The following is a 12593-nucleotide window of genomic DNA, read 5'->3' on the forward strand; positions in this document are numbered from 1 at the left end:
CCAAAGCACCAGAACCAACCCCACAGAAGCCCTGGGCAAAGCAAGGAAAGAAGCCTCCTGCACGTCAGCCTAGATTAACTTGTCCAGCTGGGTCTAGAAAGCCTCAGAGGAAGAGCCAAATAGCAGAGAAGTGGAGCCGGCCATCCTACAGGAATCATGGCAGTCTGCAGCACAGTCTGAGCAGGGCTCTGTGCTGTGCACAGTACTCCAGTGTAGCCCACCTTACTCTTAATCTCCTTTCTTGAAGGGAGATTGTTGAGAACCAAAGGAGTGTCTTGGACAGCGCGGACCCAAAGGTTTGGGGCAAAAAGTCTAGAAACATCTCTTGGAAGAGAAAGAGATGTTTTCCTCTCCATGACCTCAGGCTAAAGAGGAGACAGGGTGACCAAGGCACTGACCATGACCAGAGCTTGGTATGTTCCACCATGGTCTCAGCTGCTGGCCCACTTCTGGCAAAACAACTGTGCCATGCAGATGGGACACATGTCACGGTCTCCCCCTCCATCAGATGAGCAGGCAAAGCCATCACTGGGGTGCACTACACCACTCACTGCCCCTGCAGGAACCTGCACTACCACTGATCACCCCACAAGCTCTGCCTGGCTTTGACAGCAGCCCTGACAGCCTGCCAGCGGTGCATGGCATCCTGGCACAGTCAGTTTTTACCCTCCCTCACACTCCCCTGGCTGTCTTATAATCCTGCACACAGAAGTACACCCAGGTCTCCTGAGCAAGCTTGAGAAAATCTTGAGCACAGAGCTTGTTTAGCTTCTTATCTGATGAATGCTCCCAGGCCACTCATCTCCCTTCCAATTACGTCAGGTGCTCCTTCCCACTGGCATCAGTCGGGACAGGTGTATCTTCAGAGAAGAAATGTAAGGCTTGAAAAACAGGTTTTAAAACCCAGAGGGCATGGGGATGCAGAGGAGTGTCAAAGCTTTCCCCACAGTATGACTGCATTGCCGCTCTGGCTGCAGGAGTTTCTCTGCATAGCAGCAAGGAAAAGAGTGCAGGGAGACCCAGAGACCGTGAGCACCTGGGAATTTCTGCAACCACCTCCCCCTTAACACTGACATTAAACACATGGCAGAGGGTAAAACAGGCTACAGACTCTCCCTGGCTGTCCTCCTGGGAGAGAGGGGTCAGCAGCCACAAGCTCCTTCTCTTCATCACCTCCTTCTCTACCAGATTCAGTTTGCTGGCACAGTTTCAGTATGATGGCAGTGTCCTATGAGCCTGCACCATAAATCAGGGCTGCCAAATGCTGGAGCACCTCCTTTTCCTCCTCCCATTCTTGATAGTGTGAACATGCTCTGCACCTGACTGTGGCCAGGGCTTTGGGAACTGAGCTGTGCACCACAGAAATTAACCTCTGATCCCCAAGAAAAGCCTTGTTTAAATGCAAGGAAGCAAATCCAAAGAGGAAAAACCGTCATCCCCCATGCAAATTACAGCAGCTGGTGCAGAGGTAAGGGGTAGGGATGGAATGGGGACTCACTCATACTCATGTCAAGAGAAGTCACTTCACAAATCCAGAGGCACAATGGGTTTCCAGCCTTTTGGGGGGTTTCCAGCCTGTGGAGATTTCCTAGGGGAGGACAGGGTTGCACAGGAGAGAAGAGAGTTTTCTCCCACCTCTTAAGATCCAATTTGGCAGCATGGGACAGACACTACTGCTTAGTCCTACCCAGCCCTCAGGGGTGTTTTTGTAGTAAAAGTGACGTTGCATTTAATATTAGGTGAATATAAGCTCTCCAAAGGTTCAGTGGCTTTCTCAGTGAGGTACCTGGCACCCAGCAAAAACACACTGCAGACAAACATGGTGCAGTATTTGCAAGAATAATCTCCATGCAGAGTCCCCAGTGAATGCTCCTAAGGACTCTGGCCACTTTGCTCAGCTCTCCCAAGCTTAGCTGAGGATAGACTTTAAAGAACAATGCTAGATCCAGGTTCTCCTTACCCTATGTCTAAGCAAGGACAACTGAAAGCCACAGGAGGACAGTCTGTTGGGTTAGAAGACTTTTGGTGTGAGCTGCTGACATCTCTGCTTGGAAACCTTCCAGCCTCAGGTTTGAGCCTCTCAATTGTGTTGCCAATAGACCAAGGGCAGGAATTTCTGTGTGCTGCCATTGCAAAGAGGCATATGGGCATCCCTGGGCTGCTCACACTCTCGCCTGTCTACTCTTCTCCCAGCCATTTAGACAATCCTGCACATCCAGGCTCTGCCACTGTGGCTGTGCCATGCAAAATTTGGGACGAGACACCTGCAAAGTCCTTGAGGGTGTTTTAAAATCCCAAATACGCTATGGCCAGGAGGGTTTTCTTGGTGCTACAGCTTATTTCGTTTCGGGAGCTGTTACAAGCAAAATCAAAGCGAGTGCAGGAACCGCCATGCAGACCCAAACCCCAACAAACCTCTTATGCAGAGAGAGTCCTCCCGGCACAGCCGCCCTCCGACAGCGCGAGCAGAGGCACACGGAGGCAAGGCCAGACCCAAAAGCACCGATTCCTCCCGAAAACAAAGCTCTCCACAGCCGCCTTTGGGCGCAGGCAGCCGTGCACCCAGCCTTTGCCTCAGCGCAGGGGGATGAGACAATGCAAGCCAATGTCAAACACCGCTCCACGGGCAAGCTGCTCTCAAGGTTATCATGGCCCCTGCACTGCCAGGTGCAATCCTCAGCGCTACCTGCTCGGATATCCTCACCCTTTCCTGCGGGAGAGGGGTCTGCCTTAGTCCCCAAATCACAGGGAGATGGAACCTCTGGCAACCATTCCCAATGCATTCGTCATCGCCAGCTGCTTGGGACAGGGATGGTCTCTCCTACATATGCTTATGCAGCACCCAGCTCCCACCAGGGAGCTGTGGATAACTACCGCAATACGAGGGATAAACGCATCCATGCCTAGAAAAATCCAAATATCCCTATCAGAACAGCACTGCACCGCGTTCTTCCTTCCAACGAAACCGCAAATTACTGACCTGTGCACAGAGCTCCCCCAATGCAAGCTGAAGCACTGACATCAGCTTTTGCTGTTGCTCAGGAATTTAATTCTGGGGGAGGAGAAAAGGGAGGGGGGAGCAGGAAGGAGAAGGAACTTATTTATCAATAAGGGAAATAAACAGGAATCTTTAAAAACAAACAACGCTCAGCACAGAAAGCAACATTTACCACTATATAATGATTGAGGGTGTGTGGGGGGGTGATCAATCGGTCCAGGCACATTAGGGGAGATGGAGAGGATTTTTTTAAACGAGCAGCTTAACTCATTAATTGCGAGCAGCGCCTTTGGAGCCGCAGCAACGAAGTCTTGCATGAAAACCCCCGCTGCTGAACACATGCCGGCTTCGTTTAAACGCCAAGGACACAGGGCGACACTCCAACCTCTTTCATCATCAGAAAAACCACAGCGCTGTTAACACCGCTTCCCCAAACACCAGCCCTGAGCCCCGCCAGAAAACCCCTGCACCCGCGACCCCCGGCCCGGCAGGACAGCGGCGATTCCCCGGAGCTTCCCAAGCCCCCTCCTCACCTGCACCACGGCCGCCCGGCAAGCGCACACCGCCAAGGCAGGGTGGGATTTCCACCGCCCCCCCGCCCGAAAACAAGCGCAGCATCCCCGACATGCGCGGCCGCGGAGCGCCAGCCCACCCCCCCACCCCCCCCCCCCCCAGCCCCCGCTTCTTTCCCCAATCCCCGCCGTGGGGCTGCTCCCTCCCCAGCCCCGGCACTTCACACGCATCATTCTGCCTCGCACCGGAGCCGTTCCAGCGCTCACGGCCGCGGAGCGCTGTTCCTAGTGCGCACACACACGCACACACACGCACATATACCGGCACATGCTGTCGCGCTGTCCGCCGCCTCAGGGCGCGATGCCGGCTCCGCTCCCCACACTGTGAGGGCGCCCCGCACCGCCCCCCGCGCCCCCTCCCCGCCTCCCCCGGGGCGCTCGGCCCCGTCCCGCACGGACACGGCGCGGACGCGGCGGGACGCGCACTGACCCGGCGCGGCGGGCTCGGCGGCCGCCCCGCTCCGCTCCGCGGGCTGTCCGCTGGCGCGGCCGCTGCCGGCGCCGCAGGGCCCGCATGCCCTGAGGGGCGGGCGGGGGGGGCCCGCTCCGCGCTGCTCCGCGCTGCTCCGCGCCGCTCCGCGCGCCGCCGGGAATGCGCCGGCGATGAGGTCATGCCTCGGGAGCGAGCGGGGGGGGGACGACGGGGGAAAGGGAAAAAAAAAAAAAAAAAAAAAAAAAGAAGAAGGGAAAAAAAAAAGAGACAGCGTTGACGTCACCCGCAGCCAATCAGCGCGGGCGGCGCAGGGCAGGGTGACGTCAGCCCCGCGGGCGCGGAGCGGCGCGCAGGGAGCGGGCGCTGCGCCCCGGGGCCGGCGCCGCTGCGGGCTCGGGGGCCGCGGCAGAGCGGCCCGGGCGGCCGGGCACTAAGCGGGGTGACCCGCCAGCCTGGGACACCCCCGAGCCGCGCCGCTCCGGGCAGAGAACGCGCTGCCCTGTGGTTTTGGGTCAGGGATGGTTCTCGGGCTGCCTGGCGCTGCGAGGCTGAGCCGAGAGCTGTCCCGCAGCTGGGGCCACCCCTGCCGCCTGTCAGCCCTGCCTGCTGAGCTGGAGCAGCGGGGACCTGCGGGGCGCCCCACGGGACTCATTCTCTCTGGGGTGCCCAAGCTGCAGAAGGACAGGCGTAGGGACAGTGCGGTCTTGGAGGGTGGCATGGTGAAGTGTGACCAAAAAGCTGGCTCAAAAAACAGGAGGAGTCTGACCCACGGGTTGGCTTCTGGATGGATGGAATGGGCTCCATCCCCATCCTGGAGTTTAGGGCTCTCCATCCTGCTGCAGGTTCGCCAAAGAACTGGCCTGGTTACACGGCAGGGGCTTTTCTCTGCCCTTGGCCCTGGCCTGGCAGCCCCAGCTTAGAGAGGGATTAGGGTTTAGAAGCTTAGGTTTTGCTAGTGCTTAGGAAATGAAGGGAACCTTCCTCCCTGCCGATACGGATGCCGGATGTTTTAAAATTAACTCTCATGTCTCCAGACACGCGGCCGGCAGCTTGCTCAGGAACGTCGAGCTCCCACAGTAACTGGCGGCAAAATCTTTCCCAGAAATGTCATTTCTCATAAAGCACCAGAGGTATAAAACCCGGGGATGCTAAAAAGTCTCACTCTCCCCATTGCATAAGCAATGCTGAGTTCATGCCCTTCTCCTAAGCGCAGAAAATCAGCTCACCCAGAGCTGTCAGCAGGGAAACTTTTACAAAATGAGGGATATTATACCTAAACTCATGGGTTTCAGCCCAGTTATCATAATCAGTGGCAAGATGCTGGGGTAGCACAGGCACTCGCTTCTTTAGTGGCATGGGAACACATGGTCCTGGTGGGAGCTGGAGCTGCAGCATGACCGGCATGGCTGGAACGAAACCTTTCCTGCTGGTTTTCCTGACCAGATCCCTCCTTGTGGCCATGCAAAGCACCCAGATGGGGAAAACCAGAGAAAACCTGGGGAAACCTTCTCTTACCTCAGCTTCAGACTGTTTCCTCCCCTACTCAACACCCCTTTTCTGGAGCAAAGCAGGAAAAAAGAGGGGGAAAGGAATGAGTCTGAAAATCCCAAAGCTTCCTCATAAAAGCTGTTATCTAGGCAGAGAGCCATGAGCTCACAAAACCTGCTGAAGGAAGAGGATTTAAACAGTTTTTTTCCAAGCTCCAGTTAAAATCAATGTTTCCAATACTGGACCTGGCACATCACAGATGAGCATCCCAGATGAGCTGTCAGGAAGATTGTTCCCTGTCTGTCCAGTGGCATGGCACAGGGGAGGAGAGTGGGAAGCAGATGTAAGAAGTATGTCGAGTTTGGAGCAGGCAAGGGATGGGGAGGTGATGAGGATGAGGCAGAGGATGGAGTGTCCTGAGGGACACCCTTGAACTGTACATTCCAGCAAGGGACCAAGCTGAGCTCCCTCTTGAGCCTTCATCCCTGGCAACCTCTCCTCAGCTAATCCATGGATGCCCCTGCTGCATCCCTGGCTGATGCGGACACAGGAGATTTGCCCCACACAAAATCCCCACCGGCAGCAAACAGGAGGAGCAGCTCCAGCGGGGCTGGGGACCAGTGGGACACGGGTTCTCACGGCCACGGGAGTGGCTCCAGCCCACGAGCCTGCATCTCTCCCACGCCCACTGCTTCTGCGAGAAGCGCTGCCGCCAAGCGCCTGGTGGGGAGAAACCAAAACAAATGATTCACTGCTGCTAAACTGCTCCCGGGATCACAGGGGCCAGGAGCAGGCGTTAAGTGAGGCTTGCAAAACCTACCTGCCTCCCAAAGCTGGGAGCTAACCCTATTTGGATCCCAGTCCTGCTCAACCTGATATTCTGGCGTTTGGGTGCGGACCCATGGCTGCATGGAAGTGGGCAGCCAGCCCGAGCGAGGGCAGCGCTGCGAGCACACCTGGTCGGCTCTGGATGGCTCGGGTCATCCCTATTACCCCTGTTTTCCCCAGGGGAAATTAAGCTGGGAGAGCCAGGGCAATGCTGTAATGGTCAGGCAGGCAGAACAAAGCAGGCTCGTCTCTAAGCTCCATCTACCAGATGTGAATCTATTGTCTCAGCCCCAGGGCCATCACACCCCCCTCTCTGTCACAGCCATCTCGAGCTGAGCAAAAATTACACAGCAAGGTGCTTATGGAGAAAGGAAAGCACTCTGTTTCAGGTAAAGCACTTAAAAAATAATTCACCCCACTCGGGTTTTTCCTCTCTCCCAGATTTCAGGCACATCCAAAGATGGATTGCATCCCAGCTACGTGTTTCAAATGCAAGTTATGCTTGTACACGTAATAGTTCTTGCTAAAACGTTTTCCAGGCCCCCTAATTGCCATGGCAGGCCAAGTGCAGAAGAGTGCAGCAGAGCCTTCTGCATGCATCCTGCAGGGATTAAAATTGGAACCTGATCATGAAGGAAACTAAAACTAAGAAAAAGGAATTGCTGCCAAACCAACTTTCATATCCATCAAAAAAGAGAGACTTTTGTCAATTTGCAATTTCTTTAAATGGCCAAATAATATTTTTTTAACCTATCCTAGTTATTTAGATGCAGTTGCTTGCACCACTGGCTGGGCCAGCATCCCATCACCCTCGCTCAGCAGGGCTGGCTGTGGCACAAGACACTGTTTTCCCATTGCAGGGGGTATTGGCACCTCAAAACTGTGCTGATAGCTGAGGCCAGAGTCAGCCCTGGGGCTGGCACGGCTCTGCTTCTTCCAGCCTTGGTGGGTTCCACCACGTGCTTGCCTGTCACCCTTGCTGTGACATCCTGGAGTGGGGCACAATGTGGTGATGGAGGAAGGGGCTTGTCAGGCTTTGTATCCCTTGTTCTGTTCTGTAAAGAAATGTATTGACTGTGGTGAACGCCACATCGACTTTAAGAAGGGCATCACTCCCTTCTCTGGTGCCTGTCCATGTTCTCCCCAGCTCTCCCACCCACCTCATGTCTGGGATGGACACACAGATCCCTGTGCACGCCACCTTCTTCCTGCAAAGCCCAAAATGGTGTCACTCAGTGAAGAGAGCTGACATGCTTGAGCAGGCAAAAGACACTTACAGCATCACCAGGCAGGTGTGTTTCTCACACAGGGGCTGCCCTGGATCTGTCTCCATCTTCCCAATAGGAGTATCTGCCTGTGTGCAGCGTGGCTCAGCCCTCGCAGCGTGCAGGGCAGTGTGTGCACGGCGCAGGAGCAGCTCCTGTGCAATTAATCGCAGAAGGAGCAGGCTGGAGGGCTGCGTGCTGTGCCATTCAGCTCAGCACATGCTGCAGAAGCATTCATTCTGTAGCTCTGACTGTGCCACAAGGCGCTCCTGCCAAAGGGGAAAAGGAAAAGTAAATCATCATACAGTGAATAAAGTCCCTCTGATTCCCTCCGGCCCAGACACACTGGAGGAAAGCTGGGCAGGAGCATGGAGATGTGCCAAACATGGGGCATGGCTGCTGCGTGCTGGCACGATGGGTCAAAGTCAGGGGATGGGAGGGGTGGAGGAGCAGGACCTTTGCACTGGTATGAGGCTATCACAACAGAGGAGCTGCTTTACAGTAACACTCTCAGGTGCAGGAAGCGTTCCTGCTCCTTTGCCCCCAGTGCTGAAATGGAGTGCCGTGTTGGCCCACATTAAGACTTACTATGGGTAGTGAGGGTAGGCGAGGGGCTTAGATGTGCTTAGAAGCTGTCAGGGGTCATATTCACTTCTTTGAAGACAGAGATGAAAGGACAAGAGAGAGGATAGGGACAAGAGAACGGGAGGGAAACCAAATGGTTTCATTTTAATGTATCCAAATCTTAAAAAATAATTGCTGCCCAGTGCTCTGGGACAAGGCATAGTCTTTTTTTCTTTGTAAGTTGGAGACAGGAAAAACATTTCCCTGGGCCAGAAGGCAGCATGGAGCTAGGCTCCATGCAAGGGTCTGTCAAGTCCAGACCCTTTCTCTGTACCCCTGTGCTAGTTTTTGTTAGGCTGCTCACCAGTTGCTAGGGTTTTTTTGTTTTGCTTCAATCATTTTCACTGATGAGAGCATCTGCTGCCATCTGTGCCTCCCCCTCCTCCCCCCGGCAGGGCTGCGCACCGCCGTGGTCTGCCTGCAGAGCCAGGCGCTCTTCAGTGTCCAACCTGCACACGGATGAGGGCACGGAGAGGAGGGAAGAGGCAGCTCCATCAGTGTCCAGCTTTCCCCCTGTGTTTGCCAACCCTAGCTGGGCACTGCTGCAGTTGTACCCATCACAGGACACCCACAGTGCCAAGGTCCCAGAACCTGGTGGCTCTCAGCAAGGCTGCAGTTCTGCCTTTGAGAAGCCATCAACCTCTGTTGGAGGGGAAAAGAGGGATGAAAGGGCTTTGCTAAGGTCACCCAGGACATCAGCATGTGGCTGGGAAGGGAGGTGAGAGTTGCTACTTGCTGGCAGCATGACTCTCCTCCTGGCCCATGGAGAGCCTGGGAAGCAGGGCTGTGATGTCGGCTTTGCTGGAGGATTACACACCCCAGAGCAGAATAGAGGTTGCCATTTGCACCCCTCTCTGACACTTAATTTGGGTATCCAGGCCGATGGCTGCTCCAGGCCTGGTTCACCATGCTCTGCCTGGCAGCTCATCCCAGGCAGAGGAGCCGGCGGGTGTTGACACTGGGCGGGAGGTCCTTACCTGAACGAGCTCCATCTCATGTTTATTACTGCCAGCCCATAGATAAAGGAGAATTGTGGGTCGTGTTTACCAGCCAAACCCAATCCAGGTGATCCCAGCTAGGACTCGTGCTGCTGTCTGCACACTGGCTTGGTGTCACTTGTGCCAAGGAGGGATCCCCGAGCAGCGTGGCAGCGGGGGCACAGGCTCGGCCGGGCACTGAGACTTGCGTAAGCACGGCAGGGTTTGCTCACGCACTGCGGGGCTCCCAGCCACCTTTCCCTGCCAGCGTGGAGGGTGAATGTGCACCGGTGCCCGGGCCTGACGCACACCTCCCGGCTGGCACGGAGGGACACATCCCTGCGGAGGGACGGGGACCCGCTCTGGCTGCTTTTAGGAGCCACCCTGAGTTCACAGCTGCTTCCTGCACAGTCCAGCTCTAGCCCGGTGCTGGGGCTGTCGGGTCGGGGATCCCGGAGAAGCGTGGATGGACCTGTGCTCCTTGCTAGGGCACAGCGCCCCAGCTCCCGCTGGGCGATGGGCGGTGCGCTGCCGGCGGCGTGCAGCCGCGGTGAGAGAGAGCCCTCTGCCTGCCTGCCGCAGCCCGGCAGCTCCAGCCCGGCCCGGACACCCCGCTCCCTGCCCCGGCACCTCCTCCTGGCTGCTGGCGCTGCCCTCAGGGTCCCTCCGCAGCCATTCATGGCGGGGATGAGCGAGCCCCGGCCCCGAGCATCTCCTCTCCGGACGAGGGTGACCCTCACCAGCCTCGGTGGCCTTTCCCCAGGCTCACCCCTTTGAACGCCTTTCAGCTGCCAGGGACACAAAATCAGCGCAGGTGTTTTAGGCACAATTGCACGATGTCGCCTAACAGGGAACAATCGCTCCCCCCTGAGCTAATCAAAAACCAAAAAGCAATCCTCATCAAGCTGTCAGGCTCCCGAAGGAATACAATTAAATCTTTAAATGGCAACGTGGCCGTCAGTTCTTCCCCATCTCAAAAGATGCTTCTCAAGCTGCGTTCGGCTGTTCCTCTCTTCCACCCCCTCCTCACAGTTTTCCTTCCCGCCGCGGAGTGCAACAGAGGCTGCGGCTTCGCAGCCAAAAAAAAGTGCGATTTGGAGAGCGCGGCGCGACGTTGTGAGTGGCAGAAGTGAAAAGGCAGAGAAGCAACTCCTGAAAGCCTGCCTTCTGCCGCGGCGGGTGTCAGCCTTGGCAAAACCCGAACTTCCAGAATTTTCTTGCAAAATTTAAAAAAAAAAAAAAAAAAGGCAATTAGAGGACCTGTCGGATTTGGCTGCTGCTTTTCTTTCCCTTGTTCCCTCAAAATCCAAAAAGTTCTTTCTTTTGCTTAACAGCACAGTTGGTGCAATCTGGGATGTACTTGCCTGACAGTATATGGGGATGTAGTTTTGCTGTCTCAATTTGGGGTTCCCTGACACTGACAAGATGAGAAATGAATGCTGAATACCTTGATGTTGCTTCACTTGGAAGAGCCATGCATGAATTTTTTTTTTTTTTCTTCCCAAAAAGACTGGAAATCTATGGGTCCCCCTTATTTCCCCTATTTTCCAGGTCCTTTCCTTCTGCCGTGGGTTTGGAGGGACTCCATTAAAGGGGAGACACTAAGAGAGAGGAAGGGAGAGCAGAGGAGTTCTGCTGCCCCACGGCCCAGAGCTGAAGGTGGAGCCAAGGCGAGGGCTGTGGTGGAGCTGAGCATGATGCTGAGCATCCTTCTTGCTACCCTGTTCTTGTCCATGGTGTGTCTGGGTAGACCTCCAACCTGCTGCAGCAATTTCAGCTCCTACAACAAGGGTAACAAACAGTAAATATGATGGCTGCTAATAGTAACCCTCTCTCTCCATCCTCGATGGGTTATAGATGCAAAAAATGCTGCTGAGTCAGTTCAATATTCCCCCTGGTTCATTAAACCAGCATCCATTTTCCTGCAGATAAGGCAGTCCGTCAGGGGAAGGGATGATGATAACTCATTTGTCACACTTGTTAAATGTAGAAAAGGCTGGCTTTGGGTCACTTCCAGTTTTGTGTCAGCTCTGCCTTTATCTGAACAGCCCCATGCCTGCACGCCAAGCAGGGCGGCTCTCTCCTGTGTAGCACAGGAGATGGGGACAGTGGCATTCCCTGCAAGATTTCCTAGAGCTGGAGGTGGTCTCTGGGTGCAAAAGCACTTGCAATGTGGCTGACATGAGTCCCAGCTCATGGAAAGGAATGCACTCATTATTGCAAGAGATGCCACTGGTCCCCCAGGGATGTAAACCTGCAGCTTGGAACCCCTGGCCCTACACACAGGGTGACCCTGTCTGCGTTATCCCCTGAGCCCACCCAGCTGCACTTGTGTTTGAGCTGCAAAGCTTGAGGTGTGATGGGGAAGGATACCAGGCCAAGGCCTCAGACACAGCCAACGTGAGCTTGGTGCGGGTATAGGGGGGGAAAAGGGGATACAACTTCATCTCTGTGCCTCTCCTCACCTCGGAGGACCCTGGGATGACTGGTCTGGGCCTTGCCTAAGGTTGCACTGTCCCAGTGGATATCATTTGCCAGTTCAGGGTGGCTGCAATGTGAGTCATTTTGGCTGTACCCTCTTTGGGGGCATTGCCATCGTGACATGTCACCTCCTTTCTCAGCCTGGGATGAGGACTGGCCACAGCCCCTACATATGCTAGGATGGAAACACCTACAGCCGTGACCCCTCAGGTCTTGCTACAGGGAAGGCAGCAAGAAGTAACCAAGAGAGGCTGGGAAGAGTATTGACCTCTGAGTGAGTGATCATAGAGCTGTTCATGGCTGAGGTACTTTCAGGGCATCATAGACTGCACTGCCAACCAAAACTTTGCTGCAGAACAGACCCCTGATCTGGTCTGGTGTGGAAATGTTCTCCAGTGAGTGGGAGGCAGGGAGGACTGCAGGTCTTTCTGCCCATAAATGATAAATGAAGCCTGGGACATGATGAAGGTGTGGAGACCTGGGCAGGAAGGAGGTGGCATCTCATGATGCTTTCAGGGAAGCATCTTCATGATCTGTCCCCACATCTCACTATGGCACAGCCCAGAGACAGCCTGCTGATTAAACCATGCACTCAGCAGATGATGAAGTGTCCCATGACAGCCTGTCTGCATTCCCCACCTCTTGCCTCACCTCTGCTTTCAGGGTGGGTACAAAGGTGGATCCTGATGCCTTCTCCCAGCTCCATGGCTGGTCTGCACTGATTGCTGCCCCTTGGCATGAGGTCATCTTACAGCTGGAAAAAGATGAGGCAGCTGTGGCATATGAGATGAGATGAAGGGTCAGAGGGGCTGATAGGCTGTATTTTAGTCTTGATCTTGTCATTCATTTATGGGTGTTTTTAAGTCAGGGTGTGCTGATTTGCAGCATGACAGGCAGCTGCAGGCAGCTATTGGGCAGGGCTCTGAG

At 55.1% G+C, this 12593-nt stretch overlaps 1 protein-coding gene across 4 annotated transcripts in view; it reads right to left on the reverse strand.

Annotated features, from left to right (window-relative positions):
- DUSP8 (dual specificity phosphatase 8) overlaps positions 1–4210 on the reverse strand; it is a 46496-nt gene extending 42286 nt beyond the window's left edge. The window contains exon 1 of one of the 4 annotated variants that reach the window (XM_071427732.1): positions 4001–4210. The gene's annotated coding sequence lies outside the window, so the exon portion shown is untranslated. Of the gene's footprint in view, positions 1–2980; positions 3390–3531; positions 3642–3832; positions 3912–4000 lie in introns of those variants that run through there. The other 3 variants (XM_071427736.1, XM_071427734.1, XM_071427735.1) reach the window with 3 other exon arrangements.
- Between the last annotated feature and the right edge of the window lie 8383 nt (positions 4211–12593).

The sequence above is a fragment of the Agelaius tricolor genome, unplaced genomic scaffold (genome assembly GCF_023055355.1).
Source record: "Agelaius tricolor isolate 1412-34295 unplaced genomic scaffold, bAgeTri1.0.p SCAF_5, whole genome shotgun sequence".
Lineage (NCBI taxonomy): Eukaryota > Metazoa > Chordata > Aves > Passeriformes > Icteridae > Agelaius > Agelaius tricolor.